This window comes from Callospermophilus lateralis, chromosome 19 (genome assembly GCF_048772815.1).
Source record: "Callospermophilus lateralis isolate mCalLat2 chromosome 19, mCalLat2.hap1, whole genome shotgun sequence".
In the NCBI taxonomy this organism is placed as follows: domain Eukaryota; kingdom Metazoa; phylum Chordata; class Mammalia; order Rodentia; family Sciuridae; genus Callospermophilus; species Callospermophilus lateralis.
The window spans coordinates 29,106,716-29,133,642 of record NC_135323.1 but is presented as its reverse complement, the minus strand read 5'-3'; the positions used below and the strand labels follow the sequence as shown (position 1 = coordinate 29,133,642).

Sequence of the window (26,927 nt, the reverse complement as noted above, 5' to 3'; positions counted from 1 at the left end):
AATGAGGCCTGGAGACCTGGGGGACCGCCACAGATGGGCCTCAGCTCGCTGTCTTGGGTGCTCAGAGGGAGGACGGATGGATGGGCCTGGCCAGTACCTTCCCAAACCCCGGGGCCCCAGCTCGGCCTGATTCTGGAGCCCAGGAGACCTGAAAAGAGCCACAGGTGGGTCAGAGGTGGACAGCAGGGCAGGTCCCTGTCACACTCACAACAGGGAAACGGTCACCTGGTTCCCTATAGAGTTGGTCCAGCAGGAAGGAGGCCCAGTGGTCAGTTTTGTATTTGGAGACAATAGTTAGTTATCCTCCATGTGGAATTTCTGACAAAATTATTGCCTCATTTTTTTATTATTTAACTTATTATATTTTTTTGTATTGATAGAAGCCCGGGTACTCTGCCACAGAGCCATGTCCCCAGCCCTTTTTATTTTGTGTTTTGAAGCAGGGTCTTGCTAACTTACCCAGGTTGGCCTCCAGCTGGAGATCTTCCTGCCTCAGCTTCCTGAGTTAGTGGGATTACAGGTGTGTGCCACCATGCCCAGCTCCTAACTTATGTTTTATTATTGTTTATTTTTCAATTTTTTTTTTTTTTTTTTGGTACTGGGGATTGAACTCAGGGGCACTTGGTCACAGAGCCATATCCCCAGCCTTATTCTGTGGTTTATTTAGAGACAGGGTCTCACTGAGTTGCTTAGCGCCTTGCCATTGCTGAGGCTGGCTTTGAACTCGGAAATCCTCCTGCCTCAGGCTCCCGAGCTGCTGGATTATAGCCGTGCACCACTGCGCCTGGCCTAACTTCTGTTTTAAAATATGTATATACTGTCATTCCTAGATCCATGGGGTGGGGGTTGTTCCCAGGATCCTCTGCAGATTCCCAAATCCCTGGATGCTCTGGTCTTATTTAAATGGGGCAGTATATGCACAGAGGCCCCACTCCTCCTCCTGTATCTTTAAGTCTCCCTACAAGGCTCATAACGCCTGAAGCTACGCAAATAGTTATTGGACTGCACAGAAAAAAAGTCTGTACATGTTCCGTAAAGACGTGATTGTTTTTCTGAATCTTTTTGATCTGTGGCTGGTGGAATCTGAGAGCCTCCAGACACCTCCCTTCTGAAGGTTAGAAAAACTTGCAGCCATGTAGCTGAGAACGGTTTATGAATTTCTCTATTTAGGTTGATGCTGCCTGTGCGTTTATTGTAAATGACCTAAAACTGGGTTACAGGTGACAGCAAGGGAAATGGCAATAGTCATAATGATGGTGATGCTTTCCAGGGCCCGTGGCCCAGAGCGGAGCGTCAGGAAGGAGCTGGATATAAAGGGGTCCACAGGTGCGGCCCTTCCTGAGTTTTGAAGTGCTTGATCCTGGGATGGGGGAGCTGTCTGTGCTTGTTGGGGTGCACAGAGCTGACCTGGGCCAGTCCTCAGGGGGACTTAGGAGGGGGCCTCAGGTGTGAGGATGTGGGCTTCCCAGGTGGGCAGGACCCAGCATACCCCATGTGCTGAATGACCACTGCTCTCACCAGGTTCCCTTCCTGTCAGTGCCAAGGCCATGGGCAGAGGTATCTGGTCCCCCAAAAGAACAGAGAGGACCTGCTGTCCAGATTCCACCACGGGTGAGGGGCAGGTGTTTCTAGGAGGGTTGTCACTTTGCCCTTAAGTAACTTCTAAGCCCTTTGCCACAGTCAACAGCAGGAGCAGTGCCGGGCGGCACCCAGCGAAGTGTGGGGTGGGCCCCTCTGGGCGCCTTCCCACCGAGGCCTATTTTTGGAAGGCTTCTCTTGGCATCAGGAGGACCTGGGCTCATCTCCGCTTCCAGGGCTCGGAACTCCACCTGAGTACCGGCACTCTGTATCACCAGCGTCTCCTGTGTTCTCCTGTCTGCCACCCTCCATGTCACCCCGCCCTGCAGGACGGGCTAGTTCTGAGAGCAACCTTGCCTGGCTCACTTGGGGCCCTTCCTCCTCCCCCAGAAACCACTGCGGAGCTGGGGCATCCTATTTTAAAACCCCTCTTGCGATTCTCTTTATTGAACCAATGAACAAACTACCAAGGGAAGTCTTCACGTCTCCAAATGTTTACATCATAATTTCATGGAAGCAGATAGTGACTTTTCTTTGAAGGAACCAGCAGTATATCGAAGCTGATTCGAAAGATCAGAGAAGCTGAGGTATCTACCCCCCAATCCATCCCTCCATCTACCTACCTGACATCTTTCCTCCCCTCTACCCATCTGCCCATTGTTTATGGGTTATTGCAGCAAAAAAAGAAAAAAAGATTCAAGTCAGCCAATATAAAAGAAGGACCTTAAATAAGATCACCAAGTTTGGGGCTGGGGTGGTGGCTCAGTGGTGGAGCACTGGCCTAGCATGTGTGAGGCCCTGGGTTCGATCCTCAGCACCACATCAAAATAAAAATAAAGGTCCATTGATAACTAAGAAAAAATATATATATTTTTTAAAGTCACCAAGTTCGATCTGTTAGGCACATATCTTTGGGGTTATCCTCTCGACTGCATTGAGACCCCCGGATTCTCGCCAGTGGCAGTCTTCCAGGTGCTGGCGGGCACGTGGGTGGGCTCATGAGATGGTGCCCTACCGCGACATTGGAAGGCTTGGCCGTCTAGGATAATCACTGGGGGCTGAATGGCTAAGGGCTGCAGGTCACTCTGGGCAGGTGGGAGGACCAGGGAGCCCAACCCCGGCTGCTGCTCTGGAGGCCCTGAGCACGGGGACAGGAAGCCGGGGAAGTGGGGCGGTGGGCCCGCTCTACCCCATAGAGGGGGCAGGGCCAAGGGGCGGGACTGTGAAAGGCCCCTGGAGGCTTGGTTCCCCTCCAGGAGAAAGTTCTTGTCTGACAGACCTCATTCTGTCGATCATCAGCACGCTCCAGACACAGCGGGTTTGGTGGGTTTTTAACCTTCCAGACTCACCCACCTTGGGACAAGTGTCCAACTCGGGGTGGGGGACGAGGGTGGCGGCCAGGAGGTCGTGACATCCCCAACCGGGGGCCTGGGTGGAGTGCGGGACGGGCTCCTGAAGCCCTTGGAAGGATTTTATATTCAGCCAAGTGCCGTGGCGCAGGCCTGTAATCCAGCACCTCGGGAGGCTGAGGCAGGAGGATGGCGAGTTCAAAGCCAGCCTCAGCAACTCAGTGAGACCCTGTCTCTAAGTTGGGGATGTGGCTCAGTGTTTGAGTGCCCCTGGGTTCAATCCCTGGTCATAAAACAAAAGATTTTACATTTCCAAACATGAACCAATAAAGATGACACCCTAAATCAAGACCACATCCAGGACTCTGGGTACATTCCTAACATGGTTGTTGGGGGCCCTACCCCCTTCTTTCCTGTTTGCTGTCCTTTCTGCCTCTCTTGGAAACCCTGAGGGGTGATGAGGGTCCACCCAGTCACCCAGTGAGGTTTGCCATAGTTCAGATGTGACTCTGGCCCCGGACACCCGGGTGTGGGTCTGGGGCCTGGGGATGTTCCCCTTCACAGATCAGCTCCACGCTGATTTGAAAGTCCTCATTCACCTATTTGATAAATGCATCTGTGGGAAGTCAGTGCTCCCAGTGGTCACTGCCAAACGTGGACAGACAGTGAAAACACGGAGCCCCCCGCCCCCCCACCTGTGTCCCAATGAGGCCAACGATGCGACCTCTGCTCCAGTTCTCACACACGAGTGTCCTTTGCACAGCCTATTTAGTGACACGTTCTCCACTTTTCCGTGGTGATTTATGTGGTGTCCCTAAGTACAAGAAGGTGCGGCGGGCCTCGAGGAAAAGATCTATGGGAGCCGAGCTTTGTTCAGATATCAGGATGGTGCTGTTGGCCACCAGGTCAGAGTCCGTGGACCCACAGTAGGTGTTAAATAAGGTGCCTTGAAACAGAAGCACGCGCACAATAGGGTCTGTGACTGTCAGCTGACGAGGAAGGTCGTAGCTGGGGACTTTCAGAGGTCCAACTCTAAGATTCCGTATTTGCTAACTCAGTATTTGCTGTGACTTTGTAGAACATAACACCGTGTGCCGTTAGGGTCAGCTGTATCTGTGTTTCTCTATGTATCTAGGCATCATTTTTTCCTTATTATGAACGGAAGTATAGATGATCCCTGACTTACAGTGATGAGAATAATTTTCCAACTTTCTGAAGATGTGAAAGTGGCATGCTCCATAGAAACCTTAGCTCATGAATTTGGGTCTCAGGGTCAAGGGATTTGCCGTAAGACCGTTCCTTGTGCTGGAGTCTGTGGCAGTGAGCCCCAGCTCTCAGTCAGCCATGTGACCAGGGCAGGAACAACTGAGGCTCTACAATGTGCAATGTATGGGTAGCTAGCATTTGGGGTATTTTTTTTGGGGGGGGCTTACCGGGGATTGAACTCAGGGGCACTCGACCACTGAGCCACATCCCCAGCCCTAATTTGTATTTTATTTAGAGACAGGGTCTCACTGAGTTGCTTGAGGCCTTGCTGTTACCGAGGCTGGCTTTGAACCTGTGATCCTCCTGCCTCAGCCTCCTGAGCCACTGGGGTTACAGGTGTACACCTGGATTTTTTTTTAAAATATACATATTCAATAAATTGCATGTGATATTGTGTGAGATGATTTCTCCCAACTTTGGGCTAACCTAAGTGTCCTGGGCATGTTGCCAGGCTAAGCCATGGTGGCCAGTAGGTTAGGTGTACTAAAGGCACTTTTTATTTGTGATATTTTCAACGTATGATAAGTTTATCAGGACATATCCCCATCACAAGTCAAGGAGTTAAGGGTCGTCGGTACACGTTCAGTATATAAAAAATGGAAACATCTGGAATTGTCATACCCCTCTCAAGGTAACTGGGAGCCCCCCTTAGGTGAAAAGTAGCCCTTTTCCTGTGCTTATAAGTCACTTGTACTGTAAATGTGGTTTGGGAACTTTTTTTCTTTTGTCACATAGGTTTCCCTGAACACCTCTTCTTACCAACAGAGAGCCTTCGAAGCATCATTTTTGGTGGTTATAGAATTTGGGTACTAATTCTACAAATTGTAGGATTTGGGTAATCATTTATGAACTAAATTAAATCTCTACTATAAAATTCCTAAGTTGCTTCCATTTAAAAAAATAATGTTACTTTTATGAAAGATGAGATAAAATTTACATACACGTAAATGCACAGATAGTGAGTGTGCATCTGATGAGTTTTGGTAAATGAATACACATTTCTCAACTTCCAGAAAATTCCCACCCCAAAGAATTCCAGATTCGATTTCTATCATCACGGATCAGCTTTGCCTGTTGTTGAATACATAAAATCATAAAGTTCTCTAGAATCGTACTTTTTTACTTATGGTTTATTTCACTAAATGGTTTTTTAGATTGCTTCATGTTTTACATGTACACCCGTGGCTTATTCCTTTGTTTTACTGGGTATTATTTTATTGGATTAGTGATCACTATTTTGTCAGGTTGAGGTCTAGATCTAACTTTAGAGGAAAAAGACAGATTGTTTCCCAGCGTGGTTTTTTGCTATTTTGTACTCCTACCAGCATCTTCCAATGGCTCTTAAGTTCTGATTGCCCCACCTCCTTGTCAACACTTGGAACTGTCAGTCTTTTTTTTTTTTAATTTCATTCATTTTTGTGGGTATTGAAATGGTTTCTCATTGTGTTTTGAATTTGCATTTCCCTGAGGACTAATGATGTTGAGCATCTTTTTTGTATGCCTCTTTGATGTGTTTACCAGCTCTTCTTCTATTATCTATTCTTCTATTTTCTGAAATATCTGTTCAAGACTGTTGCCCATTTTTAATTGGTTGTTTAAATTTATATGAAAGAGCCAAACTATTTTCCAAAGTCATTTTTCCATCTTATATTCCCACATATAAAGTATGTCGCAATTGCTCCCATTCTTGCCAACATTTGGTGTTGTTAATCTTTTCAATTTTGGCTGTTCTCGTGGGTAAAATTATATGCAATTATAATTTCTTTTTAAAGACTCTTTTGAGTGCTCTGATTCCATTGCAATTCTACATAATATTACGATCAGCTTATTAATATCTATAGAAAAGTATCTGTTGGGATCGTAATTGTGATTTTGATGAACTCATAGACCTATTTGGGGAGAATGGATACCTTTTTAAATTTTTTTCTTAGTTATAGATGAACACAATACATTTATTAATTTACTTACTTACTTAATGTGGTGCTGAGGCTCAAACCCAGTGCCTCACATATGCAAGGCAAACACTCTACCACTGAGAACCACAACCCCAGCCCCAAGAATGGATATCTTACTAATGAGTCTTTGATTCATGAACATGGTATAGCTCTCTTCTAATTTTTCTTAATTTTGTTTTTTAATTTTCAGAGTAGGTGATTCGCTTGTGTTTTCTTAAATTCATTTCTAAATATTTGTACATCTGGTGCTTTTTAAAACATGGGTTTCTTTTCAAAATTTAATTTTCTTGGTTTTGTTATTGTTCCTATATAGCAATATATTAGACTCTAAAATATCGACTTTGTATCTGAAACTTTGTTGAGTTCATTGATTAGTACTGGTACCTTATTTATCTTGTTTTTTGGATTTCCTGTGCAGGGGCTGCAGGTATAGGTCAGTGGTAAAGCATTTGCCTACCATGTGTAAGGTCCTAGTTTCAATCCCCAGTACTGGTGGGGAAAGGCACTAAAACAGATTTTCTACATAAATTATTAGGTCTTCTATGAATAAAGGCATTTTTTGCTTCTTCCTTTCCAATCTTTATACGTATTTAATTTCTTTTTCTTGCCATATTGAACTGGCTAGAACTTCTAGGAAAATGTTTAACAGAAGTGGTGAAAACAGGTACACTTGCCTCCTTTCTGATCATGGGAGGAGTGCTCAATATTTCTCTGTTAACTATTATACCAGCAGCAGATTTTTCTTATGAGTTATTTACTGGGTGATAATATTCTCTTCTACTTTTAGTTTGTTAAGTGTTTTGACCACAAATAAGTGCTGAATCCTGTGGAATGCTTCTTCTGCATCTATATTGAGATGGTCATATATTTTTATAATCCTTTATTATGTTAGTGTGGCAAATTATATTGGTTTTGGAATAGTAAACGGACCTTTTAAATCCTCTTTTCCGTATTTGATATTTATCTATGATTTTCTTTCCTTGTACTGTCATTGTCAGTTTTGGTTATAAGTCACAGACTAGTCTCATAAAAAGAATCCTTCTTTCTATGCTTTCTGAGAGCATTTTTTGGGGATGTATATTGTTATTGCTTTTTCCTTAAATATTTTATAGAATTCACAATTAAATCATCTGGACCTGTAGTTTTTTTTTTTTTTTTTGATGGGAAGTTTTTGGTAATGAATTAATTTTCTTCAATAGATTTAAGGCTACACATGTTTTCTGTTCTTACCTTAACAATTGTTCATGCATTTTAAAATCCACTTTATGGAGGTTTAATCTACATACCTCTTTTTATATACATATGCCTGACACACCAGGAGCATACAGTTCAATAAGTTTTGACCGTATGCAGATCTGTGGGATTCTCTTTCTTCCTAATTCTCTTCTTTCTGCTATTCTGCTCACCACATTTGCCTCCACCTCCCTGTTCCTTTTCTTCAGTTCACAGGTATCACCATGTTCTACCTAGTTCCCCGGCCACATGCTCAGGTCCAGGAGGTGTCTCCAAACTCATCTTGTTTCTTCTCCTTCTCTCTCTCTCTCTTTGGTTTCAGGGACTGAACTCAGGGGCACTTGACCACTGAGCCACGTTCCCAGCCCTATTTTGTATTTTATTTAGAGACAGGGTCTCACTGAGTTGCTTAGCACCTCACTTTTGCTGAGGCTGGCTTTGAACTCATGATCCTTCTGCCTCAGCCTCCCCAGCTGCTGGGATTATAGGCGTGCGACACTGCACCCAACTTCTCCTTCTCTTATCAATCACTGTTCTGCTTGTCTCTTTTCAAATATGTACAAGCTTTTTTTTTTTTTTTTTCAAATTTTGTCCAATTTTTGGTTCTTCACGGTGGGAAAGCAAGTTCACTGGGAATTAACCTAACAGGACTGGAAGTGAAAATTGCATTTTTCCATGATCAAATTTTTTTCATTGTACTTCTCTGTATTGTTTTATAGTAATTTTCCCAGGAATTATAATATGCATCCTTCATTATGATAAATTTAGATATATATATAAGACTCTTTCAGGTTAAGTGGAAATTATAGTACAATTCCATATGTCCACCCCCCACACATTCTTTTGTGTCATTCTTGTTATATATTTCAAATGTAAATGGATTGTAAATTTCACAATTCGGTAAATATATTCTGGTGTCCCCCAAAAGCTTGTATGTGAGACAATGCAAGAAAGTGTAGAGGTGAAATAATGGGGTTATGACAGCCTTAGCCTGACTGGTGCATGAACCTAGGGATATGAATTAGCTGGGTAGTAACTGTAGATGGGTAGCATGTGGCCGGGAGAAGCAGGTCCCTGGGATGTGCCTTAGGTTTATCCCTGCTGAGGGGAGCTCTCTCTGCTTCCTGGCTGCCACGTCCTGAGATTCTTCCCTCTTCCACCATGATGATCTTCCGCCATGATGTGCTGTCTCATCCTGGACCCAAAGCAGTGGAGTTGGTCATCTATGGACTGTGACCTCTGAAACTGTGAGCACCAATAAGCTTTTCCTCCTCTACATTGTTCTTGTCAGGTCTTTTGGTCACAGCAATGAAAAGCTGATTAAAACAACAGTCACAATTTGTATATTAAATAGTCCAGTTGCCTTCTAAAGAAGTGCAAGAAGGGAGGGAAACCCTTTCTATTTAATCTCCAGTTGTCATTGCTGGTGACCTTTGTTTCTTCCCAGTGCTCTGAGCCTTCCTCTGATATCCTAACCCTTCAGCCCCAAGAAGTTCTTTCAGCTTTTTTTTTTTTTTTTTTTTTTTTTTTTTGCAGTGCAGAAGTGCAGATCTGCTTGAAATGAATTATTTCAGTGTAAAAAATACTTGAGTATCTATTTGACCTTAATTTTTGTTTATTTATTATAAACACATAATGCAAATTTTACCATCTTAATATGCATCTATCAGTGATAGTAAACAGATTTGCATGGTTTTGTGACCATTATCCAACCAATTCTAGGACATATTCATCTTACCACTGAGCAGTCACCCTTCATCTCCACCACCCATTGGTCCTTGGATCTCACAAATGAGCTTTTTGTATCAGTGGATTTTCCTATTCTGGCTTTTTCATGGAAATAGAGTCACAGGGCATGTGGCTGCTGTGACTGGCTTCTTTGACTGAGCTTCATGTTTGGAAGGTCCCTCCATGCTGTGGCATGGGAAGGCCATCTTCTGTTTATCCATTCATCAACTCATGTGCCTTTGGGTTGTTTCACCCTTTGACTTTATGACTAGTGCTGCTAAGAACATTCATGGACAAAGGTTTGTTTGAACACCTGTTTTCAATTATTTTGTTTGCATACCCAGGGTTGGAATGGAAGGATGATATGGTCATTCTATGCTTAACTTGTTGAAGAACTGCAAAACTTGTTTTCTTTTTGGTACTGAGTATTAAACCTAGGGGTGCTTAACCACTGAGCCACATCCCCAGCCCTTTTATTTATTTATTATTTTTATTTTGAGACAGGGTCTCACTAAGCTGCTTAGTGCCTTGCTAAGTTGCTGAGGCTGGCTTTGAATTTGTGATCCTCCTGCCTCAGCCTCCTGAGCTGCTGAGATTACAGGCGTGTGCCATCATGCCTGGATGCCAAACCATTTTCATCGTGGCTGCACCATTTTACATTCCCACCAGCAAGGTGTGAAGGTTTTAATTTTGCCACATCTTCTTCACTATTTAATTTTCTATTAATTTTTGGGAAACATTTTTAATGGGTTCCTCATTCTGTACAGTTTTTTCTTTCAGTACTTTAAAAAGATGGGTAGTCCCATTGTCTTTTGGCACCCATGGGTCCTGGTGAGAAGTCTGTAGTTCTCATGTGGTTTCCCCTCTGTGTCTTTTTCTTCTGGAAATCTTGTTTTCAAGATTTTTCTTTGCCTAATCTTTCAGTAGTTTGACCATGATGTTACTGAGTGGGGTTTTCTTAATCCTGCCCGTGGTTCTTTGAGCATGCTGGGTCTATAAGCCAATGTGGTGTCTGGGTTTTCCTAAACTAAATCAGGAAATTTCTTTCTATTATTTCCTCATTTCTATTCTCTCCTTCTGAGATTTCATTTACACATGTTAGATTATTTGATATTATTACTGAGGCTTTGTCCGTCTCTTCTCCCTTCTTCTCGCGGGATCATTTCTATTGCTCTGTCTTCAGGTTCACGATCTCTTCTGACATCTACGATCTTCTGCTGAATTCACCCAGTGAAATTTCACTTTCTAAATAATGTACTTTTCAGATCTAAAATTTCATCCATGGCTTTTTTCTTGGTTATGGTTGTTGTTTGTAGTTCTCCTGATAAGATTTCCCCACCCATTCACTCTTATTATGACCATCATTTATTTGGTATCTTAGAACTTACAAATGAGAGCTGCTTTTAAGGCTTTGGTTTCTATTTTCACTGTTTAGATCACCTTGACGATATTCTCTGGACTTGGGTCACAGTTAGTTGACCCTTCCTCCTTCACTTTCTTTCTTTCTCTCCTTTCTTCCTTCTTTCCCCCTTCTCCTCTTCTTCTTCCCCTCCCCCTTCTTCTTTTTTTCTTCTTCCTCTCCTTCTTTCCTCCTCTTCCTCTAATTCTATTCTCTTCTTTTTTATCCTCCTCCTCTTTCTTTTCTCTCTCTCTCTCCCCCCTTCCCTCCCTCCCCTCCCTAAAGGACATTTTGTAGAGTTCCTGGTTTCTGCAGTCTTCCACTCTCGTTTTCTGCTGTACTTTCCGGAACCTTCCCTGTACATGCCCGGTTCAGGGGTCGGCCCAGGATTTCAGGGGAGTTTGTGTAGGGAGTTGGGCCTCTGCTGTGTGCAGCTTCTCCCTGTATTAGATTCCCCCTCTTGGCTTCCACATCCTCTGGCAGACTTGAGCCAGAAGTCTGCGGCTTTGACTTGAGTGCTGGCCTGTCCCGTGCGGCTCATGTGGAGGTGTGCCCTCAGGGGAGAAGCTGGGTCTTATAGAATCCACACAATGCTCTTCTCTTGTCTCCAGGATTGAATTCTTTCCAGTTTCTGCCTCTAGTTTGTTTCTCTCTTGTGCCTTCAAATAGTTGTTTTAATTTTTTTTTTTTTTTTTTTTTTTTTTTATCCAAAGTACAGTGAGTTTGATTCAAGCTCCTCCATCCTGGTGAGAACTGAAGCTTCAGGAATGTCCTTTTAGCTCCATGTCTGCCCAACCTTTCATGATTTCCTTGGGATAAATTTCGACGTGGAATGGTCGGGCCAAAGAGCAGATACCACAGCAGGGCTTTTGAACCATATTACCAAATTAGCCCCCAGATACGTTGCCTGGTCACGTTGCTGGTGACCAATCGTGAGGTTCTGGAAGGTTGGTGGGGAGGGGGGATTGAGCCCAGAGCCTCGTGCAGGCCAGGCCAGTGCCCCACGACTGTGCCACACCCTCCCAGCTGCTGCCTAGGCTTCTTGAAAAGCTGCTGCCCAGTTCTGCCTCTGGAACAGAACGCCCCCCAGGGCTGGCGGAAGGCGTTGGCATGGAGCCTGGGATAAAGCACCATCCCAGGGTTACTTTAAGGCCGGCTCCTCAGTCCCGTTCTACCAGGAGATGTCCCTCCGGTGAACTCCATCTGCCTGGCAGCCGAGATGATGTCATCGCCTTATCAACTTGACTTCGTCATGTCAGAGTTCCTCAGCTTTGATGTGGCCCTCTACAGTTTATAAAGGGCTTTCAGCTTCTTCTGTTTTATAGCTGCAGAAACCGAGACTGGGGGGCGGGGCGGGAAGAAGAACTTGACCAAGTCATCTGGCTCAGGAGTGGCCACGGCAGAACTGGAGCCTGGGACTTTTTGCTCCTTGTGGACACTCTCTAAGCTACCTGGGACCTTTGAAGTCCTGGGAAATCCCACCTGAAGTTGTCCCAGCCCAAGGAACAAGCCAGCTGGACTCTGTTCCTGGCTCCTTCCCGTAATACCAAGAGTGGCCTTGATCCTAGAGATCTGAGTCCAGATCTCATACTGCCTTGGTGCGTCTCAGATTTACCACGAAGTTGACAGACTCCACCATCAGGAGATAATAAGTTTAACTCGAGTGGGGGACTTTTTTCTCTTTCTTTTTTCTTTTTTTTTTTTCCATCTGGAAATAAATCTATTCAGAACAGGAAATGAATCCCCTGGGCCCCCATATGGGCAGGGGCAGGCCTGGGGCAAGGGAGCTTAGCCAGAGCATCCAAGCATGGGGCTGATTGATTTGAGTCCAGGACGAGGCTGACCTTTCCCCCCACCGGCTCCGGCTCTGTGTATGAGCTGCTTTGTGTTTTCAATGGCTGAGGGTTCAAAGCCGGAAGGCGTTCTCCTGGGAGGAGGCTGCAGACTGCGGGCCAATCTGCAGAGCTCAGCGTTTTAGGGAAACGATTTCCGATGAATCTATGATGTCTCCGAGACTTGACTTCTAGGGCTGTCATTAAACCTGGGGACGAGCAAGTAGGGCCACTTATTCAGATGAACCCAGTGCCTGGGGGTTCCAGGCTCTGCGCTGGAAGCTTGGATCACACAGATGGAAAGGGAAGCTCAGGTGGGAGAGGGGCGTGCAGAGACCAGAGGAGTGAGCCAGGCGTCCCCAGGCGCTTGCTAAAGGTCTGTTTGGAGGAAGGGACTAGGGTGATCCTCCTCCAGCCTGGGTACCCTCAAGATTTCCTCTTCTTCCTCATGGGTTCCTTCCCATGAGGGTAAAACAATCTTAAGGGCTAGGGATGTCGCTCAGCAGCGGGGTACCCACCTAGCATGCATGGAGCTCTGGGTTGCATCACCCCCCCCACACACAACAAAAAACAATCGATGGAACCTGCATCACACTTTCGTCACGGGCCTCTCTCCGGCTTCCTTTCTCAGCCCACCTTCTTCCAAGAAAGGCAGAGAAATCCCCTCCCAGACTCCATCTCCTGGCCTCCAGGGTCTTCTCCAACCTGCAAAGCCAGGCCCTTGTTCTGTTCCTGCTCATTTGGGCCTGTAGGGTTTTATTTTTTGGATGACTAAATGCCAACACAGAGAAGTGAGTGACACTGAGAGAAGAATGGATTCCGTACGGTTCCCAAGAGCAGGGCCGTGCCTCCTGTGCAAGGCAGGGCCACATGGGGAGCAGCAGGCTTGGCCAGGGGCATAAGCAGGCACGGAGCCTTCCCTGAGGTTTCTGCTGGAGATGGGGACGGGCAGGAGGGTGGCGTGGGGCTGTGGTTTGCCTGCTCTGGAAGGCCGTGGCTTTGGGAGCCGTCTCTAGTGACCTGGTACCCAGTGTGAGGGTGATGTCCAACTCATTCTCCTGTCTTTCCTGTTTCCATCCCCCCTCCCTTTCCTTCATTCCCCTTTGTCTAATTCAGTGAACTTCAGATTTTCCCCTTCCTTGTTGTGGGTCAGCATTCACATATCAGAGAGAACATTTGGCCTTGGGTTTTTTTGGAATTGACTTATCACACATTTCCATCCAGTTACTGGCAAAGGCCATAATTTCATTCTTCTTCTTTATGACTGAGTAATATTCCATTGTGTACATGTACCACATTTTCTTTATCCATTCATCTGTTGTAGGGCACCTAGGATTGGAGCCTGATGCTTCTTGAATGAGGTGAATGAATGAAGGAAGACTGCAGAGGCCCCTGTTCAGATAATGAGCGTCTGATTGTCCCCATTTTATTGGATGAATGAGGCTTAGAGAAGTGTTGATATTATGTGTATGAGGCCTGCCGGAGACACTGGGGGAGTTGGGGCCCAGTGAGGGGGAGGAGGAAGGTGTCCATTACTGCTGTTCTCTGGCTGGCCAGCGTAAAGAGGGATTTCTTAGGGCCTGACCACAACCATGTCTAACATCTTCCTCTTTCCTGGCATCTCCGCAAACCCCGGGCCGTGCCCTGGCAGGAGGATGAGCTGAGGGCCTGTTCTTTTGGCGTCTGGTTTTGCTCAGCAGACACCACGGCCTGGCTGAGGTCCTGGGCCTTTGATACTCCATCTGCACCTGGAGCCCCTCTGTCACCACACTGGGCTTCCACGTCAGACAAGCCTCTTCTGTCACCTCCCATCCTGCCTGTGGAGCTCTAACTATCCAGGGATGTCACCTGCCTGTTTTACTTATTTATTTATTTATTTTTTTTCCTGGAAAGGGCTTCCCCAGGGGCTGGCCAGATCACAAAGTGTGACACATGGTGCTGATCTGTTTGCAAATCCTCCGACCCCTATCACTCTCCACGGCCACTGCTGTCACCAGGCCTCTCCAAGGGGTGGCAGGAGCCCGAGCAGTGCCCTTGGAGAAGGTTTCTGGGCATGAGTTTCCGGAGCCTCTTCCGGGCCCCCATTAGCTCACCCTAGGGTGGCTGTGTCCTGGGCGTGTCCTCCTTGGCCAGAGGGTCCTGTGTCCCCCAGGGTGGAGGCTCCAGGTGTAAGATGGGGCTCTTTGGGGACTTACTCCAGGTGCAGAGGATGTCAGGCCACCTTGGTCCCCACCCTGGTCCCCACCTCTGGGTCCTGCCTGTGCTCAGCAGGACCGTGGTCTGTTGTGGTGGGCGGAGGGTGTGGGCTCCCCCCAAGGAGCATTTCTACCTTTCGTCTCGTCTTCTAGTCGAATCCTGTCTCCTCCTGGGGCCTCCAGGGCTGCAGAGTTACCAACAGTTCCAGGGACACAACGGTCAGAGAGGGGACCTCACGTGGGGGACCCCTGGAGGAGGTCGGTGGGCTGTGAGCACCCCCACCTGCCCGGGCCTGGAAGGCTGTGGGGCTGCAGGTCCTGAGGGTCTGTCCCCAGGGATCCTCCGAGGAGCCCTGCTCTCTGTCTCCAGGGGCTTTTCTGGCCCCACAAGGCATCTGGTGGGGGATGGAAGAAAAGCTGAGTCCCTGCCTCCAGCCATTGATCGTGGGGGGGACAGTACAGGGCTGAGGGTGGAGTCTGTACAGAAGCTGGACAGCCTGAGGAGTCCGCCCAGGCCCATCCTGCCTCTCAGGGAGCTCCAGGTCCCTCCTGCCCGTCCACACGTGCACCCCTGCGTCCTCAATCCTAGATAGGAGGCCTCCTACCGTCCCCAAGGTGGCAGCTTCTGTGGCTCCTCGGCCTGGCCGCCCACTGCGTGCCCTGTGGCTCGATTCCCCTAGTCCCACCCCTAGGGCTGCTGCAGCCTCCATCCCGGCCCCTGGCCTGGCCCTCCTGCCTCTGGACAGCACGGCGGATAGACCACGTCCAGGCCCAGGTGCACCAGGTTCCGTCTGCTCCCCGACTTGCCGTCCAGGTGATGTGCCCCAGCTGAGAATTATCCTTCCTAAGTCTTCTGGCTGACCCGGCCAGCTCAGGGTGCCCCAGAGCCCAGAACGCTCCCTCTGCACCATTTTAACACAGCCACAGCCTCTGGGCCTCTGGAAGGAGCCGGCCAGCCACACTCCCTGTGAAGCTCAGGGGGAGGGTGACATCGGGAAATGGTGCTGACACATGACCTCAGGCCTCTTTATGTGTCACTGAAACCCCTGAGCCTGTGTGGTGGTTTTACAAACAGGAAGAGTGTCGTGGAAAGCGTTTCCCAGGGGCCTGCCCCGTGTCCCCTCAGAGTTCCCAGGTGAGCCTGGCCGGCTGGCTGGCCACGGGTTTCCTCCCCCGCTGGGAGGAAGGAAGGGTCAACACTGTCCCGTCCTGTTGTCACATGTCTTTCCTACTGCCTTGCCGAGGTGCCCTGGCTTCCCAGCTCTCCAGCTCCCAGCCAGAGTGGCAGGCTGGTGACAGGGGGGCACCTGGGCCATCCCCTCCCCAGCCTGGACAGTCCTCAGGTGGTCAACAGCCTCAGACCCCGGGTTTAAATCCCGACTCTGCACCTTGCTGTGTGTGCAGGTCACTTCCTCTCATAACCTCGGTTTCCTCCTCTGTCCAGTGGACACACTGATGCTTGTTTTGTAAAGATGCTAATCATTTGCATATTTAATGAGGTAAATAACAAATGCCCACCGTGGCACATAGTAGGTCCGTTATAGCGGTTCTTATTACTACTGTTGTTCCCTGACTTGCCCAGTGCTGGGCATGATGGTATTGGGTACATGTGTTGGCAGATTTTCATATCGTCCCCTTCAGAATACAGGTGCTTGGTACCACAGTGGACCCTAAAGTCCTGATTATGTACGTGTGTGTGTGTGTGTGTGTGTGTGTGTGTGTGTGAGAGTGTGAGAGAGAGAGAGAGAGAGAGAGAGAGAGAGAGAGGGAGAGGGAGAGAGATTCAGACTCTGCCTTTCTTTCCTGAGGTATTTTGAGCACAGATTTCCTGGGTACCAGAATCAAGGTTTCTCAGCTGGCTGTTGGCCCTGGGCAGTCAGTTCCTGGGTGAGGGCACGGTTAATGACCCACACGACAAAGGTACTCAGCTGCTGGGGGAGAGGAGGATGGCAGCTGGGGCTTGGGGTCCAGCCCAGTTCCTCTCCAGGGGTGACCAGGAGCACAGGGAGGTGGTCAGTGGAGCCGGGAGGTGGCAGGAGATGTGGGCAGAGTTTGGGGTTTGAGGCAGGAAGTCGTGGCCTTCCTAAGTGACCAGGGGGTCCATCCCTCCTCTGGAAGTGGGGTCTCAGGAGCAATACCGCTGGGGTGGGGGCAGCTGACTTGGAGGTCTGTGGCTCCTGGCCCTGTACTTCCTGCTCTGCGCTGCAGATGAGCCTGGCCGTTGTAACCCTGCAGGGAAGGAGGCCTGCGTCCCCATGATGCCACGTCCAGACACGAGGTCAGGTATAAATCAGGGAGACAAAGCAGCACGCTCGTGGTTCCACTGTAAAATTTAACGAGAGGTTTGTGTCCTGCACGTGGGCTGGGGAGACGGGCTGGGGGGAGGCCGCGAGCTCACTCCCTTCCCAATTCCTTTCTATGGGCTCAGGAGAGGCCGAGCCCTTGAACTTGGGTCTCAGCTGGCAGGGCCCACCCAGTGCCCAGGGCCGGTTTCCCTACCCAGATAGCTGGAGTTCTGACCCGCTGCACTGAGTTAGGGCCCGGCCAGGTCTCCTGGGGCCTCAGTTTCCTCATCTATGAAATGGGGGCTGGAATCTTCCAGCACAGACGTCTCCAGATCACCCTGGCACCGGCTTGTCCGCCTACAAATTCAGAGACTTCCATGTCTCGGACCTCCAGTTCCATATTTTGACAGAATGACACACGGAACTCAGCAGAACACTCACAGTGTAATTATAAAGGAAAAACAGAAGAACAGCATGTGAAAAACTTACCTAGACCAGGCGCGAGGTCTGTGGACGGCGCCCACGCTGTGCCCTCTCTGGGCACGTCTTCCTCCCTCCCAGCACCTTCCCCTTGGAAACTCCCCGATCCCGATGGCTAGGGGTTTTCTGTGGGTTTTCATTGCCTCGGTCTGGCTGATTGTCCTCCTGGCCACTGGTGGTCAATCTCCAGCCCCCTCTTCTCCCTGGAGGTGGGAGGGGGTATGAAATTTCCCACCCCCTGGTGGCATGGCTAATTCCCCAGCCTCCAGGGCCCATCCTGAAGTCCTCTAGGGTCCCAGCAAGAGTCACCTCGTTATCATAAATCAAGTAGGACAGGAATTTTTTTTTGTGAACAAAACATACTCACGTTGCTCAGGAAATTCCAAGGGTTTTAGGAGCTCTGTGTTGGGAACTGGGGACAAAATCCAAATATATATTTTTTATTATATTACAGAGGCGGGTGCCAAAGATGCTAGCCTGGGCTTTAGGGTTAAGGCAGGGGACAGAATGGCAGACCGCGGTCCCAGGTCCCAGGCGGTGTCCCCTAAGGCTCAGCTCCCGGAGAAGTCAAGCTCAAGGGTTCTGCTCTGGCTGGGCATGTGGCTGAGCAATGGCAGAGATCTCCACGGGGCAGCAGGTGTCCAGTAGTGGTCACGTCTTTACTGCGTGGGTGGACCCATTTGATCGTGGGAGGGTGCGTGGAACTCTGACACTCTCGTACGGGTGGACCACGCAGGTGGGGTCATGTCCGTCCAGCCACCCCGGGGAGCATGGTGCAGCTGTGATGATGACCGTCTCTCCCAGCCAACTGTTCTCCCATCGAAGAGCCACGCGCTCCGAGGAGCCCACAAACACTGGAATCTACGGCCTGGGGACCCTCCAGGTCTGCACGGGGAGTGCATCTGGCACAGGGTCCCCACTCCCCACAAGAACCTCCTAAACATTCTTTACGGCCGAGCATTGCCTGCCTTTCCTGATGTGGGTTTGGAATGTTCCAGAATCCTCAGGCCTCCTTCTGCCTTTGAGCGATTGTTTACGGCCTGGGCCCCTCCTTCACCGCCTCTCTGACTGGTTCGCAGTTTTCTTCTTTTTCTCTCTCAGTTGCCTATGTTTATCTTCAGCTCGTCTGTGAGAGCTGGACCTCATGGCTGTGCTTTGTTGGTTGTGAAGACACCCAGAGGAGAGGGGGGCAAAACAGGGCAAGTCTGGCCCCTCCACCTCCTGCCTGTGAAAATGTGGACAAGTTATCCGATTTCCGGAGCCTCACTTACCCCGCCCCGAAATGGGAAAACTGGTGTTTACCTGTGAGAACGCAGGAAGTCCAGATGCTATTGGAAAGTGCCCGGCCCCTGGTGGACACCCAGGAGATGGGCCCCGTGGGCATGCCGACGACAAAGTCCTGGGCCTATGTCGGTTTTCCTCCCTCCCCCTGAGCCTGGGGAGCAGCAGACAGCATGGTGTTCGCACTTTACAGGTGACAGACAGAGGGGAGGTGGCTAAGTGATCAGAGGAAGGTGACAGGGTCCATAGACCCTGGTGGGAATTCTTTGCCCAGATTCTCCTGTGTGCCTGTGTCTCTGGAGAGGAGGTCACTCTTGTCCTGCAGGTGTAGGGAGGACACCTCTTGTTGAGGGTCTTAGGAGCTGCTTTAGAGGGAGCTCAGCGATAGCCAGGTGAGGTGGCACACGCCTGTAATCCCAGCGGCTCAGGAGGCTGAGGCAGGAGGATCGAGAGTTCAAAGCCAGCCTCAGCAACTTAGCCAGGCCCTAAGCAACTCAGGGAGACCCTGTCTCTAAATAAAATACAACATAGGGCTGGGGATGCGGCTCAGTGGTCGAGTGCCCCTGAGTTCGATCCCAAATAAAAGAGGGAGCTCAGAAAATTCTTTTATGGCTGCTCCCAAACGGAAGGGCAGAAGCAAGGCCTAGAGACCCCCGTAATTCTGCTGTTTTCTGAACCCCATCAGTGGAGAGAAGTTGGGTTCCCTACAGTCCAGATGGAGGCCTTTTTCAGAGACCAAAGGCAAGGGTGGATGTCAGGGCCGTTTGGTCACAGGCTGGACTCCTGGATCAGGGGTGTGTGTGTAATCAGTGTGTGTGCATATATTGTGTGTGTTGTGTGTGTGTGTGTGTGTGTGTGTGTGTGTGTGTGTGCAGGGTATGCGTGGTGGCTTTGCATATATGCACGGGTGCTTCTGCATTCTGCTACTGTGTGCATGATTGACACGTGGGACCCGTGGCTCCAGGTCAGCTCTAGGGTCACTCTAGGGAAATAACGGACACTCTACAGACCGCTAAGCTCTGGTGCAGGGTGGATTTATGCAATTTTGGGCCTATGATGGGTTTGTCCAGAGTGACCCCGCTGTAAATGGAAGAGCGTCTGGGTACCTTAGAGTGGATCTGGGTGGGATGCGTGTGGACACACACGTGTGCATGCATGCGGATGTGCGTGCATCAGGTGCACGTATGAGGTTTACGTGTGCGTGGTGTGTGCCGCTCTTTGGGGGTGGTGTGTGGAACAAGCCCCTGACCTCCTCTTAGGCTGGTCGGATCTCCTGGGAAACTGTCTAATTGCCCACCTGGAGGGTGTTCATCTGGCCACCCGCCCTCGGGAAGCTGGGCGGGGGAGGGGAGGGAATGTTTGACAGTCAGTTTATGAATTTGCACTTAATTCCGGGGTTTCCAGTGTGGCTCGCCACCCCCGATCACAGCTGGTATCTGTCAACATGAGCTCTGCGTTCCTGCCGCAGACTAAGTCTCCAGCGTGCTGCCTGCATGGAGGAGGGGACCCGCCCTCCTTTCTTGGGGACATTGACCCTGTGCTGGTTTCACCCTTCCATGCACCTGCCTTCAAGGCCAACACCTGGCAAGCTGCCATTTGGGGGAGGGGTCTTGTGGCGTCTGAGGGTTTCTCAGCTCCTCTGCCGCAGACCTAGAGCAGCGTAGCTTTCTCGGGTCAGCACAGTCCGCTACCACGTGCTCCAGAGTGTCCACTTTCTGCCCCTGTTGCTTCTCTTATTCTTGTCCATTTATTTATCTCTGTCAATTTCTATCTTTAAAGAAAAGACAACTCCCCTCCCCCAGGGTGCAGTGGTGTACCCTGTAATCCCGGTGGCTGGGGAGGCTGAGGCAGGAGGACTACAAGTTTGAGGCCAGCCTCAGCAATATAGCGAGGCCCTGTCTCAAAAAAATAAATAAATAAATAAAAATAAAAGGGCTGGGTTGTGGCTTAGTGGTTAAGGTGTTCCTGGGTTCATCCCCAGGACAGAAAGAAAGAACGCAACTCACTCTACCACTTTCCTAGGGTTTCAGGAGAGTGTGGGGGTAAATGTGTATCAGAAGCAGCTGAGCAGAGGAGAACGGAATGTGTCTTTGCAGAGGTCACAGCACAGGACAACGGGGTTCAGCAGTCCTTGGGGTGCCTCTCACCATCCTAATGGTAAAATTAAACTTTTACTTTTACAAAAACTTATGTAAGAAATATTTCAATTTAACTAAAAAGTATATAAAACACCCCATAAAACACATAGACACACCACTGAGATTAAATAGTTGTTAGCATTATGTCATATTTGCCTTAGTGGCTTTTTAAAAAAACTTAAAAAAAATTTTTTTGGAATAATCCAGAACAGTGTAGTTTAAAGAAATAAAATATTACAGGTAGGATTAAAGATGGGTAGAGCAGAAACCCCATCCTGCATGACTTTTCTTTTCTCTTTTCCCAAACATAACACTACGCTTAGGTAGGTAGTTATCATTTCCAGACAAATTTTAGTATTTTTTTTTTAGTTGTACACAATATGTTTATTTTGTTTATTTATTTTTATGTAGTGCTGAGGATTGAACCCAGGGCCTTGCACGTGCTAGGCGAGCACTCCACCGCTAAGCCACAACCCCAGCCCCAAATTTTTATTACATACATAACTATAAACAAAATATGCTGTTGTGTGTTTTAAGATTTGTGTAAAGTGGAAAAATAAAATGTGGTACATACACACAATGGAATATTACTCAGCCATTTGCTGGTAAATGGATGGATCTGGAGACTATCATGCTAAATAAAATAAGCCAATCCTCAAAAACCAAAGGCTGAATGTTCTGTCTGATAATGTGGGTGCTAATACACAGTGGGGGGGGGCGCAGTGGAGAATGGAGGTTCATTGGATTAGACAAAGGGGAATGAAGGGAAGGGAGGGGGAATGGGACTAGGAAAGACAGTAGAATGAGTTGGACATCAGTGTCCTGTGTTCATATATGAACACACGATCAGTGAAACCCACATCATGTACAACCTCAAGTATGGGAAGTTATACTCCATGTATGTATAATACTTCAAAATACGCTCTACTGTCATGTGCAACTAAAAAGAACAAATAAAAAAAGATCAGGAAACTGAGACACACACATAAAAATAAGAAGTAGAAAAAATCTTGCATCAAGGATAAAAAGGGGTGGGTTTTAGCTCAGTAGTAGAGCACCCCTCAGTTTGTTCCCAGTACCACCCCCCAAAAAAATGATTTGCTCGATGATGTTCTGAATTCATCCTTTTTCAGTTTGCTTTTTCACTGAACATATCTGTGAGCTCTTTCCATTTGATACCTTTGCCTCTAGTTCATTGAATTTTAACTCCAGTATTTCTCTGTGTGGGTATCTACAGTTTATTTATCCTGCTGCTACGGAAAGATGGGTTGCTTCCACTTTTTCACAATTATAAACATAACTGTGGAGAATACCCTTGCTCCTCGTGCACGTGAGCAAAAGCTATCTCAGACTGACAGTGTTTGTCTTTAATTCCTTTGGATATTATAAACTGCTCTCCAAGCTCAGCTTTCCAATCCCCACTCCACCTGCAGGGGATAGATTTCACTATTACTCTGTAACCTGGCCAGTATTTTGATGTTACCAAACTTATTCGTTTTGGCACACTGAATGGATGAAAAATTGTATATCATTTAAAAATTTGCATTCCCCTAATGCATCCAGATTTCAGCTTCTTTCAGATTTTGTTTGTCCCAGCATTATTGTGGTCATGACTCTTGAATGATAGTTTATCTGGGTATAAAATTCTAGGTTGACAGTTATTTTCTCTCTGCACCTTGGAGACATCATAAATCTAAAAGAAGGTGTTGAAAATGGAACAGAAACAAAAAAGAATTAAATATAATACACACACTCACATATCATTACAAATAAGTTGCATGGCTTAAATTAAATGCAAGTTCTGATCTTTGTGTCAGATTTATCCTGAGGAAAAGGTGGAGGCAAAGCAATGAAATGAAAAGTTAGTATTCACATGTTATGCTAGTTACATTAATATATCATCTCATATCGGTCCTATAATAATCCTACAATGTAGAATAGTGTATTAGTTAGTATGGACTAGGTCACGCCTTGATAACAAAGAGCTCCGAGATTTCAGGGAGTTAACTCAACCAAAGTCCCAGCCTTCCTCATGCTTCATGTCCAGGGCTGCATCACATGGCTCCTTAGGGGGTTCCCTGCTGTGACAGAAGTCCCACCATCTTGCAGTCATAACATCTGAAACAGCTGGGTGATTGGGTGGCTACATAGTCTTTTCATGGTCTCAACCTCTCGTAAAGTATTGGTGCAAACTAGTCATGTGACCCTGGCCAATTGTAAGAGGTCAAGAAAGTTCAGGGGAGAAAATGAAGCTTTTTGATGACTCTGGAATAGAAAGGGATGAGCTTTCCTCAGCCCTTCTGAGTGTCCACACTGTGCAAGGTACATTTCTCTTGTTCTCTTTTAACTCTCAGAAATTCTGCAGTCCAACATTCCAGAAGATGTTAAGGAGTGACTACAAGTTGCGATAGAGAATTAGTGACTGAGCCAATATTTGTATCCCACCTTCTAACTCCAAATTGTATATTTCTACCAAGGAACAGAAAGAACCAGAGAGGAAGAAGCAGATGTGGAGGGAGGTGAGAGGAGCCCGGAGGTCATCTCAGGACCGAGAGGCAAGGCCATCTCTCCTGTTTGATCCCTGGGGACAGCACGGTGTCTGTGTTGGGCAGCTTTCCATTACTGTAACAAAATACCTGAGGTAATCAGCTGATCAGGAGGAAAGATTTAGCTCACAGTTTTGGAAGTTTTAATCCATGTTCAGTTGGCGCCATGGCCTTTGGGCCTGGAGTGAGGCAACACATCATGGCAAGAGTGTGTGGCAGAGGAAGCCTGTTTGCCTCTGGTGAGGCCAGGACACACAGAGACACAGGAAGGGGCTGCAGCCCAACATTCCCCTCAAGGGCACCATCCCCCATGATGTAACTCCCCCCTCCAGGGCCATCTCCCGAAGGGTCCACCACCTTCCAATAGTGCCCAGGCCGGGAAACAAGCCTCTAGTGTATGGGCCTCTGGGGGATGTTTTAGACTTAAACCACAGCCATGCCTGCCCACCTGCCCACCCACCCTGGAGCACTCCAGAGCGCGGCTGCAGGAGGTTGGCTCCTCAGGCCAGGCCCGGGCCTGTCTACAGACATCCCAGGGTCAGGAAGGAGTCCTGTGTGGGATGTGTGAGGTCATAGGCAGTGGTGCTTCAAAGGCCACCAAGCCTCCCCTGGGACATTTGCCTGGGACCAAAAAGAGTGAGGTTCTCATGGTCACTTCCTTCTCTGTCCCCTCTCCTGGCTGGTGGCTGTCTGGTGCTGGGGAGTTGCTCTGAGCCACATGCTGGGGTCTTCATCACTGTGTCCCCAGTGTCCTGGACAGGGCCTGGCCCTGAAGAGGCCTGGGAAAAGGTGGAAACAGGGGGCCTGTTCTGGCAAACCTGTAGCTGCCCGGACATGGGGGGCTGGCCATAGGGAGGGCGGCCTGGGGACAGTGGATGGAGGAGTCCTGGGGTGGCTGGGGACAGTCACATTGTCTCCCTCAGCTTTGGTCGCACATCTCAGATGGTGGTGTCCAGGGGCCCAGGGGCCTTGGTGGCTCTGAGATTCTCTGGGGTTCTGGGACCCATTTTCACCCTCGGGTCACATCAGCCTCACAGAGGAGATTCCTTGGTCCCATGTCCCTCCCAGAGCCTGTGCTCTCCCCCCTTCAGAGTTTGCAGGCCAGCCTCAGCTGAGCCTTTGAGGAGAGTGGGTCGGGGGGGGCTCTGACCTGAGCTGGGTCCCTGCCCCCCTGGCTCTGCGGAGGAGGAGGGTGAAGAAGCCCCCCCCATGGCCCCCAGCGGGCCCTGCCTCTGCCACCGGCAGCTGCAGGGAACAGGACGGGGCGCATTTATAGAATTCCTGTCTGCGAAGGCCCCGCAGTTGTTTTAGATTAGCATACAAATCGACATTAGTGTAGTACATCTGTTGTTAATCCACGTCCCGGTGGAAGGGAGATGCCAACACGTCGTTTATTAGGCACGTCGATCCCATAATGTCCTTCTTCTCTGCCTTTGTCTCCTGTCGGAGCCATAATGGGTTCCAGGATGTCTTTCATTTTGCTACAGACCACATTTCCTCCTGCGAACGGACCAGGGCCTAATGGATTCCAGGTCGTCGTTTATGCTATTTTGGAATCAGACCCTGTACTATTAATCCTGAAGCCTTTGGGCAAATCTCCAGGGAGGACACAGCCCTTCTTGGCCCCCGTGGTCATCAGACAGATACCAGGACAGGCGCAGTCTCAGGGCTGGAGTGGGAGGAAGGAGGCCAGGCCATGGCTCCCGATGGAGAGGATTCCAGTCGTCGTGGGCGGAGAGGCCCGAGGGTGCTGTGGGGGCAGACGAGGGGGGCCAGGAGGAGGGCGGGAGGAAGGGGAGCAGATGGCCTCCAAACCCAGACACTGGACACCACATGGAAGGCCCCTGGGCAGGATGGGGTTCCTGGCAGCGGGCAAGGTGGTTTGAGGGGGCAAGGGACTGCCCTGGAGTCAACCAGGCCTGGAAGGAGGCCCAGCTTCAAAGCCCGCTCGCTGTGTGACCCCAAGATGGTGCCGAGGCCGGGGTTCTCTGCCCAGAGCCATCCCCAAGCCTCGCTGTGGCATATAAAGGCTGTGCCCTTGGGAAGGTTCTGGGCGGCCTGCAGATTTCTGTTCCTGAGGGTGGAGCGGTGACCAGTGCTTTGTCCCCAGCTAGGGGGCGTCCCCTACAACTGTTTGCAGACTGTTGTGACAATCTTCCTGCTCTCACACCCCAGGGTTGCAGACACCCTGGGTGCCTTCGCATGCACCGGGCCATCTCAGAGCCTGGGTGACGCTGCCCAGCCTCCAGGCGTGTGGTCCCTGGGAGCTGTCTCCATCAGGGCCTGAGGGACAGGGAGACACACGTCTTCTGGATCCTGGGCCAGGGTCACAGATGAGGCATATGCACCTCAGGCCTTTGAGACTCATCAGGGGTCAACCTCAGGGGCTTCCTGCTCCCGGGACCGTAGCGACCAGGGAGGCCAAAGAGGAGGCTGAACTTGAGGACAGCCTCTACCCTACTCATGTCCCTTCAGTTTCGGCCAATTCCTGCTGTCCTGCCAGGAGCTCCCTCCCTCCTCTCTAAGGACCTTGTCTGGCAGCTGGACTGTACCTGCCCTCCCTGCACCCCGGCTGGTGCTGGCCCTGACGCCACCCCAGCCATTCCCACCTCCTCTGCCTGCTGTGGGGCCTCCGGGGCTGAGGGCTGATGTGGCCCCCGAGGTTCCCCTCCACGTTCCTCCACCTTTCCTCTATGGTGTGGTGTCCAGTGGTCTTTCTGGCTCAGAGACTGGGGTGTGGTGTCAGGGCTGAGAGGGGGGCCGAGTCCAGGCCTGTTTTATACCCACATTCAGACACGAGGCTGTGGGCCGATCGCTTTGTGTCCCCAGGGCCCCCAGCCCACATGGCCACCCTCTATATGAGAGAAGGCCACTCTGCCTCAGGCTCCGGAGGGACTGTGGGCAGCAGCGGCACCTCCTGGGGCAGGATCGAGCCCTTCGCAACCCAGCATCGGCTTTAGGGCTACTGAATGTCTTTTAAGTCGTAAACTTTTAAAAAAATTGTCAATTTTGTGTAAGATGAAATTGGCCCCTTTGACCAGTTTTAAGGGTACGATTTGTGGCATCAAGGACATACACATTGCCAGGCGTCCAACATCCTCCCAGCTGAATGGCAGACTTTGAAGGGTGGGGGAAAGGTTTCTGCAGGTCTCTCCAGCACGTCCCCCGGGCTGTCCCACCTTTTCTCTTGGTTATTTTACAACTCGGTTAAGTTGGAGAAAAGTAAAAAAACTGTCAAGGATCCTCTTCCCCAGGAATATGTCCCAGGATGACGACCTTGGTGAGTGCCTTGGGATTGGCCAAGGTTGTCCCTGGTTGTCACCTCTTTAACTAAGGCACTAGGTAAACGTTTGGGCGCTAAGTAGAAGCCTGGGCGTGTGGAGTTCGTCTGGTTTAAGAGCCAGGTCGCCTCCTCTCTTTAGATCTGGACTTTCTAACAGGGCGTTCGCCTTGGGAGATGGAGGATCCTGGGCTTGACCTGAGGTTCTTCAGCCAAAGTCTTAGTTCACAGGTGGCCAGAAGGGTGGACGTGCCGCAGGAGCTGGGGGTGCCCTGCCCCTCTCCTGCTCTGCCACGGCAGCCTGGCGGCTGGGCTTGGTGACACGTGGCAGGTGAGGAAGGCGGTCAGGAGCCCAGGCAGAGGACTGGGCCCCGTCTGGAAT

General features: G+C 49.4%; 1 protein-coding gene across 2 annotated transcripts in view; it reads left to right on the top strand.

The window, feature by feature from the left end:
- Nucleotides 1-26,927, top strand: part of Col26a1 (collagen type XXVI alpha 1 chain) — a 125,266-nt gene that overhangs the window by 52,136 nt on the left and 46,203 nt on the right. The window lies entirely within an intron of this gene.